Source organism: Notamacropus eugenii, chromosome 1 (assembly GCF_028372415.1).
Source record: "Notamacropus eugenii isolate mMacEug1 chromosome 1, mMacEug1.pri_v2, whole genome shotgun sequence".
NCBI lineage: Eukaryota > Metazoa > Chordata > Mammalia > Diprotodontia > Macropodidae > Notamacropus > Notamacropus eugenii.
Window position 1 is genome coordinate 474925289 of NC_092872.1, and position 12942 is coordinate 474938230.

The window sequence follows — 12942 nt, forward strand, 5'->3', positions numbered from 1 at the left end:
TGCTTAAAATTCTCTGCACAGCCTTCCCTTTTAACTCTTTCCTAGTTTTCTGCGCTTGGAGATCCCTGGTGGGGAGTCTCTGGGGCAGGATTTCGTCATGGAAACTCCAGGCAAGGGGAAAATCAGATTGGGAGATCTACGGCAGAGGATAGGGCATTACCTGAACTAGGGGGTTCCCTGGGAGAGAAAGAAGAGGCAGGTGACTGGCTGTAAATTCGTTGAGCACGCAAACTTCTTGAGGGCAGGCCCCTTGCTGCATCTTTATGAACCCTCTGCACCTAGCAAAGTGCCTTCCACATAGCAGGAAATTAACGAATCTCGAAGAGAATGTGGTGCTACCCTCCCTGAAGTGCCCAGCAACATTTCACCTAAAAGTCCTCCATTCACGAGGGCCTACGAAGAAAGCAAGTCTTGTACTCAAAGAGAAAAATAATGAAACTTAGAAGCTTGGGGAAAGGCAAGGGTCATGTTGGGGAGATTCTACGTGAGGAATTTATTAGAGGATTAGGTCAAGGACTTCACCGTATGAAATCTGCTAATGAAGTCTACAAATGGCCTCCACACTTTTTGTCTCAAGCTTCTGTACAGCCTCAGGAGAATTACCCAATTGTATTAGGAGCAGTCCCAGAACAGGTATGTAGAATACTGCTCAAATTGAAGGGCAAGTTTCAGGTCATAGTCCTGAAACAGCCCCATTTCCTGTTTCAAAACTACAAAGGCTTTCCCTTTCAAGTCCTAGATGTCGATGACCAAGTCCTAATAGTGTAGTTTGGGTAATGTCCACTTAAAAACAAATAAAAAAATCTTGGTTTATGATTTTATCGGGGTGAGGAATTCTGAAAGTGGAAAGTGCCTCCACCAATGCAGATGGGCAAATCAGCTGTTACTTGTGTAACCCAGTTCCCACGAAGGTGGGGTTGAAACTGTATAGGCAAAGGGAGATATGACTCCTGATTAGCATAGAGAATGCTGAGCACAACATTATGAATCTATGTAAAACTCTTACAGAGTTTGTTTGAGACAGACCTCAGAGATACGTGGGGAAAGAGAACCTCGAAGGAAGTGATAGAGAGAAAAAGGCTTTGAAATGGTAGACATGCATGAGAAGCAATCCTCATCATGCCCCTGGACTTGCTTCAGGTTCTGGAAACTGGTGAGAATGGACTTCCTCTAAGTAAGATCATTCCCTTTCTCTTTGGTTGAAGAGATTCTACTTCATGCCCAACTAAAGAGATGGTTTAGAACTGAAGCAAAGTGAAATGAGAAGAACCAGGAAAACTGTTATATATAATATCGGCAACATTGTATGATGATCAACTACGAATGATTTAGTTCTTCTCAGAAACATGATGATCCAAGACAAATACAAAGGACCCATGATGGAAAATGCTATGGATATCCAGATAAAGAACTGTTGGACTCTGAATCCAGGTCAAAGCATACTTTTTTCACTTACTTTTTTTTTTGATCTGTTTCTTCTTTCACAACTGTGACTAATATGGAAATATGCTTTACATAATTGCACATCTATAACCTATATCAAATTGCCTACCATTTTATGAAGAAGGGAAGAGAGTCAGGGAGAAAACCTGGAACTCAAAATCTTGTAAAAATGGATGCTAATAATTCTCTTGACATACAACTCAGAAAAAAATTAAAAACTTAAAAATAAAGAGCCTGTTTGCTCTTGTGTATTTTTTATAATTTCTAATCTGTATAACTTCCCAAAATTCTGTTCTCTATTTTGCTTGGATAACTGAATTTCCTTGCTGTTAGCTATCTGTGATGGTTTTTTGTGTAACTAGCCCTTGGTGGGGAAGATAGTGAGTGTCAGCTAATGGTTACCTTCCCACTAGGAGTGACCTAGACTCATACCCCTAGACCAAAGTTATTTGAAGGATCGCAGTTAGATATAATTCTAGCCCCATACCCTCTGGGAGACTAGAGGAGATATCACCCACCTTTGGTTTATCTAAATCTTACCTGCCCCTCACTCCTCCTCAGCTATTGTGATAGTGTTTCTCCAATTCCCCAAAGGACCAGCTCAATCTTGGATCAAAATTATCTATGCTACCTTCAAGCGACATCTATACATTTAGACAATCTCCACATGTAATTTTACAGGTGTATACTATCTTAATGGAGGCTGATCTGGAATAACCAAAGCTGGATAACTTATCCTCCAGCCTCCAAGAATAGTTATTAGGCTAAAATTATATTTATCTGCTACTCTCAAATATCTCTAGCCTCTTGTTGTGAGTTAGGGTCTAGAAGGAAAGCTTCCTTGTTTATTGTTAAAGGAGAGGGTAACCACTGGCTAACACTCACCATCTTAACCCCTCTCCACCAAGGGGTAGTTGCACAAAAGACCATCATATATAGCTAACAACAACTAAACCTGTTTATCCTAGCAAAACAGAGAAGAGAATTTGGGGGAAATTATACAGATTTAAAAGTACCAAAAATACAGAAGAACGGATGAGTTTTTTAGTTGGGTAAGATGTAGGATCTCACTTAGAGGAGGCCCATTCTCAGCAGTTTCCAGAACCTGAAGCAAATCCAAGAGCATGAAGGGGATGGCTTCCCATGCATGTCTACCATTTCAAAGCCTTTCTCTCTCTACTACTTCCTTGGAAGTTCTATTTCCCCATGTATCTCTGAGGTCTGTCTCAAATGTCCGTAAACCTCATACAAGTTCAAGATGTTGTACTCAGCATTCTCTACACTAATCAGGAATCACATTTTCCTTTAAATATGTAGTTCAAGGCAGTCCCTCTTCAACCCCACCTTGATGGGAGCTAGATTACATAAGTAACAGCTAATTTGCCCATCTGCATTGGTGGAGACAGTTTCCACCTTCAGAATTCCCCACTGTGATGAAATTACAAGCCAAGATTTTTTTCTTTTCTCTTTTCTTTTTTTAATGAACATTACCCAAACTGCACTGTTAGCATCCAGTGCTTTCCCACCTCTATATCTTGGTTCAGGCCTGTTCTCTATACCTGAAATACTCTCTCAACTTCAACTCATAACCTCATTTGTGCCTTTTGAAATCCTACCTGCCTTCTAAGTCCCAACTCAAAATATCCTCTTCTCCAGGGAGACTTCCCTGATAACCACTGCTTCTCTCCAACACACATCCCCATACCTCATAACAACTAATAAATATCTTTCCTTCTTGAGACTACGCATAAGAATATTAAACTTCTTTTACCAGACTTATAAACTGTTCTACAGTGTCATGTAGTAGATAAATGATTTGGAGTCAGAAAACATGGGTTTAAATCCCACTTCTGCTATTTATAACCTGTGCAGTTTGGAGTAAGTCATTTGAATTCTTAAGATTTCCATATTTTCATCTGAAAAATGAGGGTATTGGACTAGCTGGGCAGCTCTAAGGTCCCTTTCAAATTCAGGTCCTATAAATAGTTTTATGTGTAATAAAGATCTGGTGCAAATGCAGAGGGCCTCAGATGATAATGGTGACTGAAGGTGGAAGACACTAGAGAGAAGATGGAATCTCTCCACTCAGAGAGTACCAGGGAGTTGCATCTGGGAGAATCATGATGATGTGTGAGAGAACTGGATTGGAAAGTGTATGGAATGTGCATGGACATTTTGGAAGTGGCTCTAGTTGGCCGACTACATGTTTGAGAGAAGCTTCTTTGGTTGCATAGTTAAAACTGTCATTGTTTTCAAAAAGACCTGAGCTGACTTCTGCTATCTCTGTTTCATTGTCTTCAACTGGGCTCTGATGTTGTGACAGCATCCAGTGAGAGATCATGCCTTAGAGGAAGAAGGGGTATCTCTTTCTGAGGCCATAGAGTCCCAAGAAATGGAAACTCCTTGGTCTTCTTGTTCATTCTTCCCCATTTTAGGTATAGGATCCCTGAAGGGTAAGCCACAGGAATCTGGTCCCTGAAATCCAAGACAGGTATTGCTGCCAGTTCTGCAATTGATATCTGAGGAACTAGTAATAATCTTTGGGAGAAACCTTCTGGACCCATGCCAACAAAAGCTAATTAATCCTCAGATTTATCCAGCAGCAAAACTGCTTTTGGGATGTGAACTTGATGGGACAAGTGTTATATATCAGTTGAGCTAAGTTACATGAGATCAATGTGGTTTAGGGGAGAGTATGCCTAGAGTTATTGAGAGAAATGTTTATGTTTACTATTGTTATATTTATAATTAAATATCCCCTTTAAAAAGCTCATTAATATTAAGTGATCAAATGAACCTGGAATGCTAATCACAGACCCCTAACAAATGAAGGAAGCAAAGCTGTCAGGAACTCAAGCTGATGGCAGAGAAAAGAGGTGCAGCCTGACGCATTAGTGCCTCGTAGAACACTAAGGGAAATTTCTGAGTAAGCCTGAGAGGATGAGCCAGAGCATACCTGTTACATACACACATACATATGTATGTATATATGTGTGTGCATATGTATATATTTTTTCTTCTGGCTAGTGTGCAAACTTCATAAGGTCACAGACACTGTCTTATTTGATTTTTGGATCTGATCTCCCTTTAGGGAATAACACAAAAACCTGCACATAGTAAGTCCTTAATAAAGAGTTGTTGAATGAATTAACAAATGAATGATAGTTATCCCTTTTTTCAATATATATTTAGATATGTATATCTCTCAAGTCAGACAACACAGAAGGCACTCAGCTAGTTGATTGATTTCTGGTTGATTGGTTGGTTGATTTCTGGCTTTTAAAAAAAGGTTTTTTAGTTCTTTTAAAAATATATGTTTTTATTTGCTATCTTCTGTTTCTTACTTCATCAGAATTATTCTAAGTATCTTTCACCTTTGTCTTTCAAAGAACCATCCCATATAACAAATAGCATTTTTAAAGCAGAAAAAAATAATCACAGCTGGTCAATACGTTGAAAAAGTCCCAAAGCCTGTGCAATGTTTAACATCCATGGACCTTCGTTCTCCACTCAGAGGAGAGATGGGGGTGTCCTCTCATACCTCTTTATTCGAGTTCTGCTTGATCTTTATAATTTGGTTACATTTACTTTTTTGGGGGGGGAACCACTCATGTCATTTATTTCAACATAGAAACATAGTATCCATATGTAAGAACCCTACATTTGTTACATTTACTTTTGATATTTTGTTGTGTCGTTATTCTTTCCATTTACATTGTTGTAGTCACTGTGGCTTTGATTCCTTCGCTCTGCCTCAGTTCATACAGCTCTTTCCATGCTTTTCTGTATTCCTCACATCTGTCATTTCTTACAGCATAGTAGCATTCCATTCCATGTACACTTTGCTTAGCCAGTTCTCAATGGATGGGCAGCTACTTTATTTCCAATTCTTTGCGATCACAAAATGAGTGGCTATAAATATTTTGGTACATACTGGGACTTCTTTTTATTTGAAAACTGTGACAGGAATTGGAAAACTGCTTGACTTAGTATTTGAATTTCCTTAATTAAAACTCTAAAACCTTTGATCCAAAGACTGTAACTAATTTAAAAACTATTGTTGCCTCCTACTTCTAAGTAAAGACTTCAGAGATAATTTCTTAATCACATAAAAATGCTCAGTAGTAAGAAAAAATTTGCTCTGACCACTTTCTTTAGCTCTCCAAGTCACACATGGTAACTCTACTCAGAATATATCTTTGTCCTGAGGCCGCTCAATTCATTCATACAACAGCATCAATTTATTTAAGTCCTAGGTATATGAATCAATCACTGGTAATATGAAAAACGTCACAAATTTCATCTACATTAATGACTTTCACTCTACTTGTTCTGTTTCCCCAACTAGATTGTATATCCCTTAAAGAAATATACCATCTCTCTCTGTCTCTCCCTTTCTTTCTCCCTGCCTTTCCCCTTCCCCCACTTCTCTCTCCCAGACCTGTGATTTCATTGATGTAGAAAACTTCTTATGAGCAAACTATCAATGCAAATTAACAATCGCTCTGCATCTTAAAGTCTTAGTTTGTCTGGCACACTGGGAAGGAGAAAGAAAGAGAACAGGCATTTCTGTAGTGTCGACTATGTGCCAGGCACTGTGCTAATTGCTTTTTACAGATAGATATTATCTTCTTTGATTCTCACACCAACCATGCAAGGTAGGCGCAATTATTGCCCCACTTACAGTTGAGCAAAGTGAGGCAAGTAGAGGTTAAGTGACTTTCATAGAGTCACATAACTAGTAAGTGTCTGAGGCTAGATTTGAACTTAGATCTTCTTTATTCCAGGCCCAGGGTTCTATCTACTGTGCCACTGAGCTGCATTGAAAAGTATATCATCTGTCTACTGTCATACACTAATGTGTACATCAGAGACCTTCCTGACTGTAAGACTAGCTTTCTAGCCATTAAACCACACTACCTCTAAATGTCTCATAGTCCTTTGTATATTCAGTTCTTAGAACGCAAGGTGCTTAAGAAATAATTATTGGGTGTGTGTGTGTGGGTATGGGTATAGGTGTATAGATGTGGGTGTGAGTGAATGATGAAGCTCTTCTACAGAAGTCAGTCCATTTGGGAATTGGCCAACAGGACATGTTTAAGTATAAAGAAGAATTTGATTTAAGGTTAAAAACCTATCACAGAAAGTAAACAAGACAAAATACTTCAGGAGTTAAAAAACAAGTTAATGAAATGTTCAAAATTAATTAAATAAATAAATTAAATTCATATAAATATATAATATTAAATTTAAATAAATAAAATTTATTTATTCAATAAATAAATAAAATAAGATGTAATCTAATTAAATAAATAAATAATTTTGAGTTAATTAATTAAATAAAAACTAATTAAATTAAATTTAAATTAGAAAACAAACTTTTAAATTTTAATTATTTTGATGATTTTAAAGAAAGTTACAACTTAAACTTTCAGCGAGGTTTCAAAAAAAGTGGGATCACCTTAATTTAAAAAAAACTTGTTCTAAATTCAGTACATTGCAAAAAAAATTTAAATCATTGTTTGTGCCCTGAATTGAGCCATTTATAATCCTGGCAGTGAGGTGGGGTGAAGGGGGATCTTGTCTCCCAATTTCTGGCAAGTGGGCCAGTTTTTCCCTTTGGGCTATGACACAGTGTTTAGCAAATCAGCGTGTTTTTTAATTAACCTACTTGTAGAATCTGCTGGTAAGAAGTGATAGCAAAGACACAATCAAGGACATGTATGAACAGCAAGGGAGATGCATTGCTGTGTATTGAGGGTAACAGATGAACATTCCAGTTGCTGCCCTGGCATCTACTAAATTTTGAGATAATTAGAAGAAGCCTTCTAGTGCATTAGGTAGATTCTCTAAGGAAGATTTATGGAAGGTAAGAGATGGATAAGAGAAGCATAGGATGTGAGACAATGAAATGGTTTCCTAAATGTTATTTTATTTTTATTCTGTATATAAATGAACAAATAAAGTTAACAGTTATATAAATAAAACAGAGCAGCAAAAGAGGATTGTGCATAGAACTGGGAGGCTCGATTATGGATAGCTTGCTGAGTGGGTAACTTTCTGTACCAAGGCAGCAAGTCTGTACATGGATCAAGTCATGGAGCCACTGAAGTAGACAGCAGACACCTAGACATCTTATCTGCTGAGCTGGCATTGTTATCTGGTCCTTGCTCAGCTCCTCAGAACATCTATCTGGTGTGTTTAGTACCGTCTGAGCCCATAAATCCAAGGGAGCTCAGTGGCTTACCTGGTGGGATGTCCCCTAAACTGCATACTGGCCTCAGATCTTTCCCCACACCCACTTCCTGCTATTTTCTGTTCCAGATACTTAGATATTTCCACTAACAAAACAGTAACCTACAAGGATTTATTAAGTATCTACTATGTGCCACACACTGTTCTAAGTGCTAGGGATGTAAAGAAAGGCAAAAAAAAGAGTTCCCAGTCTAAGAAGGGAGAGAATATGCAAATTACTATGTACAACCATGTTCTACACAGGATGAATTGGAGAGAATCACAGAGGGAAGGTCCTAAGATTAAGGAGAGCCGAGGAAGGCTTCTTGTAGAAGGTGGGACTTTATTTGAGCCTTGAAGGGAGTCAGGGAAGCCAGGAGGTAAAGACTGGGAACAACAGAGTTCCAGGTATGGGAGACAGCTGATGAAAACACCTGGAGTTGCAATTTGACATATCATATGTCAAATATGTCATATTAGAGGAAGAGCCAGGAGGACATCACTGGAGTACATGGAAGGGAGGAAGGTGAAAAAGGACTGAACAGATAGGAAGGGGCCAGGTTAAGAAGGGCTTTGAATGCCAAAAAGGATCTTATATTTGATGCTAGAATTGATAAGGAGACACTGGAATTTATTGAATGGGGTGGGGAGAGGAGGTGTGATATGGTCAGACTCCACTTTAGGAAAATAAGTTTGTTGGCTGAGTAGAGAATGGGTTGAAATTGTGAGAGACCCAAAGTAAGGAGGCTGTTGAAATAGCCCAGGTGATGAAGACCTGCACCAGGGTGGTGGTAGTGTCAGAGGACAAAAGGGGGAGTATACAACAGATATTAGGAAGGTAAAATAGACAGAATTTGGCAACAGATTGAAGGGAGAGAGAGGAGTTGAGGATGATATTTATATTGTGAGCCTGGGTGGCTGGGAGGATGGGGGGGTGCCCTGAACGGATATGGGCAATATAGGAAGAGGAGAGGGGTGCTTTTTATAGTCTTATCTCATTTGATCTTCTTATCACCCCTGAGAGGTACATACTCTTATTAACTCCATTTTACAGCTGAGAAAACTGAGATATACAGTCTTGCCCCAAGTCACACAGCTAGAAAGTATCTGAGGTCAGATGTTTAACTCAGGCCCTCCTGACGCCAGGCTCAGCATTCTACTTAGTTCCACCAGCTGCCTCTTACGAAGCAGCAAAAGCTTGGGGGGGGGGAAGGGGGGAAGTAATGAGATTTTATTTTTAATGTGTTGGTTAGTTTGGCTGATTTTTTTCTCTTTTTAAAAAAATGTTATTAGAAAAAGGTCTATTGTTAAGGGATGGCTCTCTAGGAGGAAGCGTGGGCTTTAGTACACAGGTTAAAATGCCCAAGATGTAAGATCAGAATATATCAATGAAGTTTATTTTAAAAAGTCACAATAATATCTTATTTTCTGTGTGTCTCTCATCCCATCTCATTTCTGTTTCAAGCAATGTATAAGTCACTAGAGGCAAGACACAAAGGGAACAATAAAAAAATAAGACAGTACAGAATGAAGTGCTAAATTGTACAGTATGGGCAACTGGAGAGCAGGGCAATCTTGTAAGAAAGAGTTCATTGTGTGTGATGAGTTATAAGCACAAAAGGACTCAGAGCAGAAAAGATAAGGGGATGGTATATTTTATATACTGGGCAGAGGAGGGGTAGTAGAAAGAGTGCTGAGCTTGCAGGTTCAAAGCACATATCTGATACTTAGAGGTTTAACCTCTCTGAATCTGTTTCCTCTTCAAAAACCAGATGAAAAGGACTTTACAAACCTCAAAGTGCTATAAAAATGTCAGTTATTATTATATTCTTGTGATCTGGCTTGGGTTTTGTTTGTTTGTTTGTTTTTAAGCTAAATTGGGCACTTGTCATAGGAAGCCAAAGCAGAGAGGGTTAATTAATTGTGATGCTATTTCAAAAATGCTGGGGATGGTTGGGCAGGAAAGGGAGTAGCCAGGGATATTGAGTGGCCTTTGTTTACTGGGCCTCTTTCCCTGAAGTCTTCCCAGCTGAAATTACTTATGAAGAAAACTTACCCCAACCCAGAGACTGGTGATTGCTTCTAGATGCTTTCTCCCAACATTTCCTAGGGCCCAGAAGAATTCTGGAGACAGTTCAAGGTGGGTATGGGCATATAGGGGTGCCAGGGCTTCTGACTCCAAATCTAGTTCCCTTACACCTCAGCTTATGAGAAATACCAGCTGATTAATTTGTGAGGAGAACATGGGTGATATTTACCACTGCCCCACCCTGAGACCCAGCTTTTCTTTCAGGTGTGGAGATGGAATAGAAGAAATTAAACTATAGGAAAAAAAAAATTTCTTCCCTTTGGTGTTTAATACTTAAATCACCGATCACAGACTCTGCACTTAAAAGGGAATTAGAAGATTGTCTAGTCCTATTCCTTCATTTTTACAGATGGGAAAACTGAGAGAAGTAATTTGTCCAAGCTCACAAAGCTACTTAATGGTAAAGGTGGGACTGAAGTTCAGGTCTCCTGACTCCTATAATTACTGTTTATAGCATTGAAGTCAGCCTAGACAGTAATAAGAAAAGCTCATATTGATGTAATATCTTCAAACTTACAAAGCACCTTGCCTAATATAACCTCATAAGGTAGGTGAGTCAGAGGATCAAATGAGATTCAATATGTAAAAAAGGACTTTGGAAAAGTTTAAAACAGCCATGCTGATTTAAGAGATAATTACTAGAGCCAGGGAATCCACCTCAGGGTCTAAAGGGTTTTAAGTCCTGGAATCTTAGGCAAAAGCTGGCAAAGGAATCCTCCCCAAGCTCCATATTCCCTGTAATTCTCTTGCCAACTATCTAACTTTAATGGACCTCCTAACCCACGGAATTTAAGGGTGACAACTAAAAGATCTGCCTAAGGAGAGAGACCAGGATTTGGACAGGAAACTGCTCCCTCCATGATGGTGGTTTGCTTTTTCGGTCAGGGCTGGAGAGTAAAGGCATTGTGGGATCTATTTCTCAGGGTGTGTAGTTATTTCTGCCCCAGTGCCTCTGGTTACTAATTTCCCCTGGGGCTGGACAAAGGTCAAGCTCCCAGTTTAATCATTGTCCCTTCCCCAGTGGAGGATCCCAAGTAGCTAGTGGAGTCCAAGTCCTCTTCAGTGACCTGGCTGGATTTTTTTCCAGGTCACCACAGCCCTTACCTTTAATGGAATTTCCCCTAGTTTCACTGATCCCTAGCTGACTGAATCCACAAAGACACAGAGGTCCTACTCTGGTTTATATCAATCTCTGACCATCCCCTCAGCCAATAGGGCCAGTCTCCAGAAGGTCAGCCCCTGGGCAAAGTGTCCCTAGTGTATCAGAGGTTCAGAGCATCCAAGGGACTTACAGGGCAAGTTTCATGAAACATAAGGTCCATTTTTCCACAGAGAGCGCCAAATATAATTTCTACCTTTGATATCTTTCAGCCAGAGTTGCAAACACTCCCAAGATACTTGAGGGCACTACTGAGGGCCCATCTGAAATCCAGGTGATCACTCTCGTGACTCCCACACACAATTTTATGTAGTCCATAACTATATCTGGGGTCCCATTAGTACAGAATTCCTGTACACAATCGTCCTCTCAGAGAAAATGCACAAGCTTCCACATTTCAATAATTGCTGGAAATAACATTGAAAATTAGTAGCTCACTTTTTGTGGTGGCAAAGAATTGGAAGTTAAGGGGATACCCATCAATTGGGGAATGGATGAATAAGTTGTGGTATATGATTGTGATGGAATACTACTGTGCCATAAGAAATGATGAGCAGGAGGGTTTCAGAAAAAATCTGAAAGGACTTATATGAACTGATACAAAGCGAAGTGAACAAAACTAGGAGAACATTACGCACAGAAAAAGCAATACTGAACGACGATCAGCTGTGAATGACAGCTCTTCTGAGCAATATAATGATCCAAGACAACTCTGAAGGACTTATGATGAAAAATGCTACCCACCTTCAGAGAAAGAACTGATGGAGTCTGAATGTAGATTGAAGCATATTTTTACATTTTCTTTATTTTTCTTGTTTTTGGTTTTGGTTTTTTTGTCTGCGTTTTCTTTCACAACATGGAAATATGCTTTGCATGACTGCACATGTCATGTTAAAATGATTAATTATCCAGAAATGATGTCTCGTGAACTTTTATTTTCAACAATTGGCTTAACCAGACTGACAAAAGAGACACACAAAAAACTTAAAAACTTCTCCAGTAGACCCTAATAGTGTGGTTCATCAGACCTCCAACAGCTTAGCAAAATTCCTCCAGGAGCTGCTTCTGTATGCGAGAAGGAAAGTGGAACAATCTTTTTCCTCTCTTCCTGGTGCTTCTGCTTATCTCTAATTAGTTTTATTACACTTTACTCCAGAGTGCTAATAACATGCCTCCATAATCAGTCATTCTTGTTTTCTGTTTACCTAGGCCTCTCTCAGTTGTGGAGAACTGGAAGCTACCCTAGATTCAAGCAGCATACCACAAGATCTTAGCTCAGGAGGCTCCATCAATGTTTCTCTTATGAGACCAAATCATAGGAGTCCCGTTTCTGTTCTAATCCACAGCTCAAAGTTGTTCTTTATCTTCTCACGTTCTTTCCTCCTTTGCCCCTCTGATGGAGAAGTAATCCTTCTTCTTCTTGCCAAGACCAACTTTGCTACCTGTCTTCTGGATATCATCTCTTCTCATTTCCCCTAGCAGTGTGGTTCCTCAATAATTCCCTCTTGATGTATTGGATGTATTGGTTCCTTCCTTGTCACCTATAAACCTGGTCAGGTCTCTTTCACTTGACTCACTTGACCTTTTGGGGATGCCCAAAAGCTATTATTATATCTCTTCTCCCTTTCACAGACAAATGCCTAGATGCATTTCCATTCATTGGCTCCATTTCCTCACCTCCTATGAACTTCTCAACTCTTTGCAACCTGACTCGTTCCCAGATACTTGATTCTTTCTCTCTTAGCCCCTTTTGACCCTATTCATCATGCAGTCCCTTCTCTTGCATTCTGTGCCACTGCTCGCTCCCAGTTGCCCCTCAAATTACTCCTTTTCAGTCTCCTCTGAGGATTTTCTTCCTCCTTCTGTCCTCATCCTGATGTCATGGTCCTCTTCAAGAATGAAGGACAAACATAACAACCACTAAGTACGGGCATCTCCCAAGGTTCTGCCCTTGGCCCTCTTCTCTTTTTTTCTCTCTCCCCTCTTCGTGATCTCATTACCTCACAATGATCACCTC

At 39.5% G+C, this 12942-nt stretch overlaps 1 protein-coding gene across 4 annotated transcripts in view; it reads left to right on the forward strand.

The window, feature by feature from the left end:
• Positions 1-9665: 9665 nt before the first annotated feature.
• The window catches only part of CCL22 (C-C motif chemokine ligand 22), a 70181-nt gene continuing 66904 nt past the window's right edge, over positions 9666-12942 (forward strand). For all 4 annotated transcript variants that reach the window (XM_072632323.1, XM_072632326.1, XM_072632327.1 and 1 more), the window contains exon 1: positions 9666-9817. The gene's annotated coding sequence lies outside the window, so the exon portion shown is untranslated. The remainder of the gene's footprint in view (positions 9818-12942) is intronic.